At 29.6% G+C, this 8,145-nt stretch overlaps 1 long non-coding RNA gene across 1 annotated transcript; it reads left to right on the top strand.

The window, feature by feature from the left end:
• The first annotated feature begins 826 nt into the window (after window positions 1-826).
• On the top strand, window positions 827-3,125 carry LOC148282143 (uncharacterized). The gene is made up of 2 exons (XR_015822160.1): window positions 827-883; window positions 1,879-3,125. It is a non-coding gene; the product is annotated as an uncharacterized LOC148282143 (long non-coding RNA).
• The last annotated feature ends 5,020 nt before the right edge of the window (window positions 3,126-8,145 follow it).

Below are 8,145 nucleotides of genomic sequence, written 5' to 3'. Positions count from 1 at the left end.
TTTTTTGTTTTATATTTTAACTTATGTCTACGCACCAAATGACAAACCGTTTTTTTGGACAAAGGCTACTGTATTAAACGTTTCTTAAGAATGTATGTTTATATAAAAAAAAATCTACGCCGATAAACTACAATTAATTTTTAAAATAATTTATTAACAATAACTATTGATTTTTCAAACAGGTTTATCTTTTTACCTTCATATATAAAAGACAGTGTTCGTATGTGTCCAAACATAAACATGTACTTAGGTACCTACTTAAATTCAATATTTGAATATGAATTATTTTTAGATTTGGAATTTAATCATAAACAAGTACCAAGGTTCCTACTTATCAATGAAAAGTCAAACCATCTGTTTTCATGACAACGAAACGTCGATTTTGTCTATTTTAGTTAGGCATAAAAGGTCCGAAATGCAGTTGTCTTTTTGCATTACATCGGGGAAGCATCTTCAAGACAGTAACACGAAAAAAATGTTCAAATACCCTGTCACCGCATATCCACACAATTTATGTAACCCGAAACACAAAATAATTATGTTTATGTACATATCTAATTTTAACTAAATACAATAATTGACACCAAATTTACGATTGTGTTCATTTAATATATGTATATATAAACGAGTATGTACTCAAATCTAGCAATAGCAAAGCGTTGCCGGGTTTAGCTCGTACTTTATAAACCTTTAAGTTTGATGAAGAGACAAACTTTACATATATTATGTATGTATTATATCCGTGCAACGCACGCTCAATTACCTAATCCATAAATTAATTTAGTTCAGAATGACTTCTTGACGTGACACAGTTCTCTCGGAGTAAGGACTCCAAATATAGTCACTTGAAACGTAATGTGCATTTATGTAGGTAATTTTCATAGTATGGATGGATGGATGGATTTATGGATGGATGGATGGATTTATGGATGATAAGCTTTTATTTAGAGATCACAGAGATCACATAAATACAATAGTAGATAAGGCGTACAGACTTCTAGGGTTTATCTTACGAATCTCCAAGCCATTCTCATCACCAAATACATTAAAACTTCTTTACTATACTTATGTGCGAAGTCAACTCGAATTCGCTTCATTAGTATGGTCCCCTCAATATAATGTATATATTAATCAAATTGAAAACATTCAAAAGAAATTTATAAGGAGCCTGGAATATCGTTTTGGTAACATTGAAAATGATTACAGCGCATCTTTGATCAATTTTAATATAGAATCACTACAAAAAAGGCGCCTTAGATATGATTTAATTTTTCTTTTCAAAATTCTCAATAACATAGTTGATTCGCCGTATCTTTTACAAAATATTGGTTTCCGTTGTCCTCTTCGCTATACTAGATTAAATTCCCTTTTTTATGTACCAACTTGTAAAAACAATTATACCTCGAATTCATTCATTAGACGCACCTGTAGAAATTATAACGAACTCAGTATTGATGTAGACATTTTTAACTGCACGTTGCATTTGTACAGAAAATTTCTTCATGGGGTCGATTATTTGGGATAGTTGCTGAATGTACATCTTGAGTGGTTTATGCTATGCATATGTGCCGCATGTAATGTATATGTTTGTATATGTTTTATATGTGCGTTCATGTGTGTGCGTGGATGGCTCGGAGTGTACATTCGGTATTTTTATTTATTTTAATTTATTACCTCCATGGAAAACGCAAATGTCAACAATTATCTTTTTTTCACTTAAAATTCTTATTTATTTTTTATCACATTTAATGTTTATATCTTTTTAATTTATGAAAACTTAATTGGTCTTTTTATGTTAAAAAATTGTTGTTTTTAATACTGATTTTGTATGACTGTATGTTTTCTAAATAAAATAAAATAAAAAAAAATAAAAAATAGTAGATCACCGTACTTCTGACTATAGCGTTTTTTCTCTGATAGTCCTGGTTCTTGTTAATTATACAAATATGATGATATGACGTACGGTGTACAAGTTTGATGAATATTTTTCAATAACGGAAAAAGCACCGACACATTTTATTTTTATTTTGATACTCTTTCTTTTAAAAGCAAACAAATCGGTTCAGTTTCGAGGTGCGGAAAACGGGACAGCGAACTCTCGATTTCGTCGATTTTAGTTAGACAAAATCAGTCCTATGAGCAGTTGTATCAGGGAGGCATTTGCGAAAGAGTGATAGAAATGTTAATTTTAACTTTAGAAATGTTAATGTATTTACATATTCATCAAAATTCTCAGACACAGCCTATCGTCTTAAAGATTTAAAGAGAGAAATCTCCGGAAAAAAAACTTAGTTTGCAGTTTAGCGGAAATTTAAATAGTTTTATGCATAAAATAATAAAAGTGAACATTTTCAATTAAAAGAATTAAAAAAAAAACAATTTGAAAACTGCATCACGTTTTAAAAAATCCCGGTAGTGCTCATATAAAATGTTCACATAAATATTCTCATCTATTTTTCAACCTGTATACGCATAATTTTCTAAATTTTGTGAAGTTTCTATCTTACCCGATGAATTAAGCCTGCGTTAAATAGGTTGTTTTGAGTTTTAGTCAGTATCACCTTAGGAAACCTGAAATCGTCTTCACTTATCGTGTGATGCTCGTGAAAATCTTTGTCCATTGAAACAGCATTCACTTCTTAACACTCAATAATAAAACTATTGTTTAGTTATTAAGTTTGTTACTGTTAGTCAATTTATTATATTTAAAAAATAGTTAGCTAAAAAACTAGTTTCGGGAGAATAGTCCTTCCATCGACGGGTGTTCAAACACCCGTCGTTGTAACATTCGCGTTGTAGTTTTAAATGTTTATTCAATCTCAGTACTTATGTTAGTTAATAATGTTAATTATTAATGAGATCATCTCGTTATAAATTATTTAATTACAAGTTTAATAACTCTGATAGGAAAAATACGAAACAATGCAGACAACCTTTATTAGTGCAAAACGTCATGTTTTATTATTTATGTTTTATTTAATAATCGGTTTCTCAATTGCTTAATTAGTTTTGTCTATCTTGATGCTGTAAATGTATCATCACTGCTTTATATCCTTAATCCTACATAGAAAGCATCCTATGTGAAAATAACGTCAATTTTAAGCCACTGGGCCGCGATTATAAACGCTATCTTCATCGCTACATATCGAGACGGTATAAAATAAAATCGGTATTTATGTACGAAAATGTACATATATGTAAAATTGTGTTTTATCAATATTGCATGTTAATTTCAAGATTGATGGTACGGTACTATGATTATAAACATTTAATTTTGTAGTGTTTATATTTAAAAGATTCTTAAAATTACGAATAAATTAAAATAAATAAAAATATGAAAAATAGAGGATAACTCCGAAAATTCATTCAAAGGGAAAAAACGTATCTTCGATTTCCGTACCTTAGGGGATGAACATGGCAGTCCACTTTTTGCCGTTTTGAAGTGAAAAATACAGAAATCATCGCAATAAGCTATATTATAAGTTAATTAAACACGAATGCCCACTTTCGTTGTAAAAATCACTTTTTAAGTTGAAATAAAAAGTCCACTTTGTTTTAATTAAAAAAACATCAGTAGTCCCAAATACACTATTTTAATTTGTACTTTTATTTAAAAATATATAATTTTACATCGAAAGTTCTTTAAAGGTTGCAATTATCTCATTTCGTTTACAGTTATGATGTTTTGGAAATAGCACAATCTCAAAATCTTGTTTCCTGAACATTTTGTTTAATGTGATTCCCACAGTTTATCCTTTAAGGATCAGATTTTATCTTACTGTGGTGCTACTTGTAAATACATCTAATTGGCTTATTTGTTGGTTATCTAAATAAATAATAATAAAAATAAATAAAAAGTTGAATATAATATGAAAAGAATGATAACATCCAACAAAAGAGAAATATACAGGTGTAGTTCTATGCTTTTTTAGACTGTTTATTAAACCAGCAATAACAAAGCAAAATGTATTAAAGCGAGAGGCGTGGTACTGTAATGATAAATTCATTAATCTTAATATGTGTTCGTATGAATGTTGTCATTTAAAAAACCTTATTTAACCCTTCAAGTACAAGCTGTCGCGAAATACTACTCTAACCCCTTCTATTTTTAAACAAATATGGTTACGTTTACTATATTTCTTTAATATGCGGTGTGACACAATGGAATAAACAGTGTGTGGAATTAACAGCAACTTTTTTAGTAAATAAAAATAATGATTTAGATAAAATTATAAATAAAATTATCAATAAAACTTCTTGGTTTAGTTTCACTTTATTTCATTTTGACCAACGAGCGCTTTCGACTAAGAAGGCATCTTTAGGACTGGTAAATTATTAACATTTTAAACATTTGTACTATTTTTTACAATGCTTGGGTATAAGAAGATTACATAAGTATTTTTTTAAAGGAGAATTTAGATATTACAAATGGTTTGCAAAAACTGTTTATTTTTCTGAAAGTTTTATACAGAAATTGGGATTAAGTACTAGTAATTTTTATAATTCTTATTATTTAAAAGGTAAGGAAAGAACATATGGAAGAAGTAACAGAATGGAAAATACACTTTTTAGCAGATTAACTTAGCACAATACCTTGATTTTATGATAGGGAAGTTAACATATAATTTTTATAAGGAACCTACATAAATATTATATTTTTGTTTTCGAACTGAAAATTACTATTTTGATAATATTTTTTTGCTGAATATGTTTTTATTTTTAAAATAAATAAAATATGAAATATGATATTCGAGGCTCGAAATAACTCACATTGAAATATCTTAAGAGAAAAACACTCGCGACATTTTAACGTACTTATACCCAAACCTTGTCACAAATATTATAAAAGTTCAAATAATTTACCAGTCCTGAAGATGCCTTCTTAGGCGAAAACGCTCGTTGGTCAAAATTAAATAAAGTGAATCTAAACCAAAAAGTTTTATTGATATTTTTTTTTTATCTGAATCATTAACTATGGAGTTTTATGAAGAAATATTTAGAAATATTATAAAATATAAAAAAATCCTCCTAGAAGGGTTAGTAAATAATTGATTGGAGACATCGTGTCATTCCTACATAATCGATATATATTACCATAATGTATATAAACTTATGCTAATTGAGACCAGTGCACGAGCAACCTTGCTTTGTGTAAGGAGGAAATATCATGTGCGTAATTTATTAAGGACATGGATTATTTATTGATATTTCTTTAGATTTGCCCACATACGTAACCGATTTTAGTGCCACTCTGCCACTACGGGCGCTATCGTGTTCTCTGAAGGACAAAACTTTTTATTAATGTAATTATTCCAACCAGTATTACCGCCGGATTAAATTTCGGATTGGAGAACCAATAACGTACCAGAAGTATTTGCATGATTTACTAATTATGAACGTAGTTATGCAGAAAGCAGCCAGTCCACAAATTTGGAAATTTGAGATGTTGGTGTTATCGGGTGCAGTAAGGTCAATTCTACGTTCTGCTAAAAACAGCTAGGCCGCTCTCATACAAAAATCTCTAATAATCACCTTCTGAAAATAGTTTTTTTTTTTTTTTAATAAATTTGGACCCCTGTATTTAGTAGCCTTACGTGCCATGTACAACTAAGGTACTCGGAAAAATCGTTACTGTTTATCTTGGAAATGGGATGTTCGATCACTGATTTAAATTAATTACCTTTATGATTCCATTCACCATTGTTGCAAAGTCCAAGAACAATGTCGCGTGATAACTACAGTAGTAACGACAATATTAGTAAAAATAGTGTTCATCACAAAAACGACAATTTTCAATTTGCAGAAAACACCAGCAGCACTAATTTTTTTAAACAGTATGGATGCTGATGGGAAGATTAATGCCTCCAGAAATTTAGTTCTCTTAAATGATTTGGACGAAAAAAAGTATTTTAATTGAATGAATTCATCATTTTTAAAATATGTATCGAAAAAAAATGTTTGAATACAGAATATCACCTTATACATTAAAAGTTTGAATGGGGTATCATTTAATATTAGATCTGGCTGTTTTCTGCAAAATTCATATTTTCGGTTATGTAGTTGGCCATACTTCGAAAACTCACAAAAATTCCTTTAACACATGATTAAATTATTTTTTAAGTTCTCATAATAAATTAGTTAAGTGGTTCTTTACAATTAAGTACCCTTATATAAATATAAAATAACATTGTCAATACAAATGATACAGTATACATCAGAGTTTTACTAGGGCTGGATGTTTTCTGCACATCTTGGGTTTTATGGTCAGCCAGACTTTTAAAATTATTAAAACTGGTCAAATACATAATTTAATTGGTTTTTTGCACTATAAAAAAATAAAATGTATGCATTATTTATCATCAGTCGGACTAAAAACATTCCAACTGTTGCTAAGATTTGATTTTGACTCCTTTCACAAAAGTGCTATTATCTCAGTTTTACTTTTCTATGGGTTGGCTGCTTTCTACATAACTACGTTCAGTTACCGATTGGATAAACATGAAATACTAATCATTCAGGCTTAAGACATTGTTCCTGGACTAAGACCTGAAGCGTACGATTGATCCTTTTACCTTCATGTAATGGGTATTCATAGATTATTACGGCTTTCTTCTAACTTGGTTTTTTTTCATGTTTTTTGTAGATGTTTCTTGATTAAACTCCATAGTTATTTCCATAAATTCCTTGGGTATGTTTTGTTTTGTTTAATTTGACTAACTGGCATCTTTAGCACTGGTCCTCTAAAAGATGCCTACTTATACGTAATTAGTATGTTAGTCAAATTTAACAAAGTAAAATTTAACCGTGAATTTTTATTAATATTTTTATTAAAATCAGCGGTTATATTTATTTTCCGATTTTAGAAAATGTTATTTACTTATTTAAAATAGAATTTAAATTTTTTGGATTAAAAACATAAATATTTCCGTTTATATAAGAATTTCGTTTTCCAATGGTCCGAGTAAGTTAACATTTATCTTTAATTTTATCTACAAAGTAAAATTAAGTTTTCTGTGTGAAAAATAGAATATGTGAACAATTTTATTTTCTAAACATGTTCAATTCCAGATTATCGACAAAGATACTTTAAATTTTCATACAAATAAACACATTTTTATAGAAATATCGATTTTACTTTATAACGTCTCGATATGTACCGATTGTAATCGCGGCCCATGGGCTTAAAATTGACGTTAGTCTCACATAGGATTTAGAAAAATGCTATTTACAACAAAATTGAAATATTTTGTATTTAAAAATTTAATATTTCTGTTTAAAAAAATCATGTAAATAAAACGGGTTATGTAGAATGTTTATTACATGAGTAAATCCATTGCGCAGTTAATTGAAAGCTCTGTAAAATTAACACCCTATAAAACGGGTTAATTCGTTTTGTGTCCAAGTGGTGTACAATAAACACCCCATCGTAAACGTCCTCAGTAGCGGTTAACGGGGACAATTTGGGCAGTTAATTTACCACTTTTCCGCTACGTGTTGCCAATCTACATCAAATGAAATTCGGTAGTCAGAAACGAAAAAAATATTAGACCTGTAAAAAATCAGTGGATTGCTGAAAGGAGTTGGAAAAATAATCATGTTAAAAACCTGAACTAGCCCTGACATTAACCGCATTAATAAAACAATTTTCCCAAAGATGTTTAGGGCACGTTTAAAAATAATTTTGCTACACAAATTGAAAAAGAAAATAATTAATATAATACGCAAGAATATAGGGATACGCCGCGCCGTCCTCGTGCCGAGGACACACTCAACTGAATTTTAAAAAATAAAAGAATTTCGGGAAATCGGTAAGTTCTCTTATTGCGGTAAATCTACCGAAAAATCGGTAGAGTTGTCAACACTACTCCCTTATAAAGTGACGGCACTTTCCTTCCCTTAAGGCCAGATACTCCGATCCAGCAACAGGTTGTATTGTTCTGAAAACGTTTCCAGTTCATAAGTAAAATACGGAATTTCGGTTACCGCGAACGTTCGCTGGAAATTGCCTCCCCTTGAAATAAAATTTAATACACTTTGTGAAAAATGGTCTCGTAATGAAGCCGCGCACCGCAACGCTTTGTAAAACACAAATTGAAACATTAAAAATAAGAAAGTTTTATTCCAAGCTTTGTTTTTATTTTTGTC

This window comes from Micrasema longulum, unplaced genomic scaffold, assembly GCF_059751315.1.
Source record: "Micrasema longulum isolate JH-2025_06_02 unplaced genomic scaffold, ASM5975131v1 h1tg000373l, whole genome shotgun sequence".
Taxonomy (NCBI): Eukaryota; Metazoa; Arthropoda; class Insecta; order Trichoptera; family Brachycentridae; genus Micrasema; species Micrasema longulum.
Note: the sequence above shows the minus strand (reverse complement) of the source record. Positions and strands in the feature narration are given on the sequence as shown.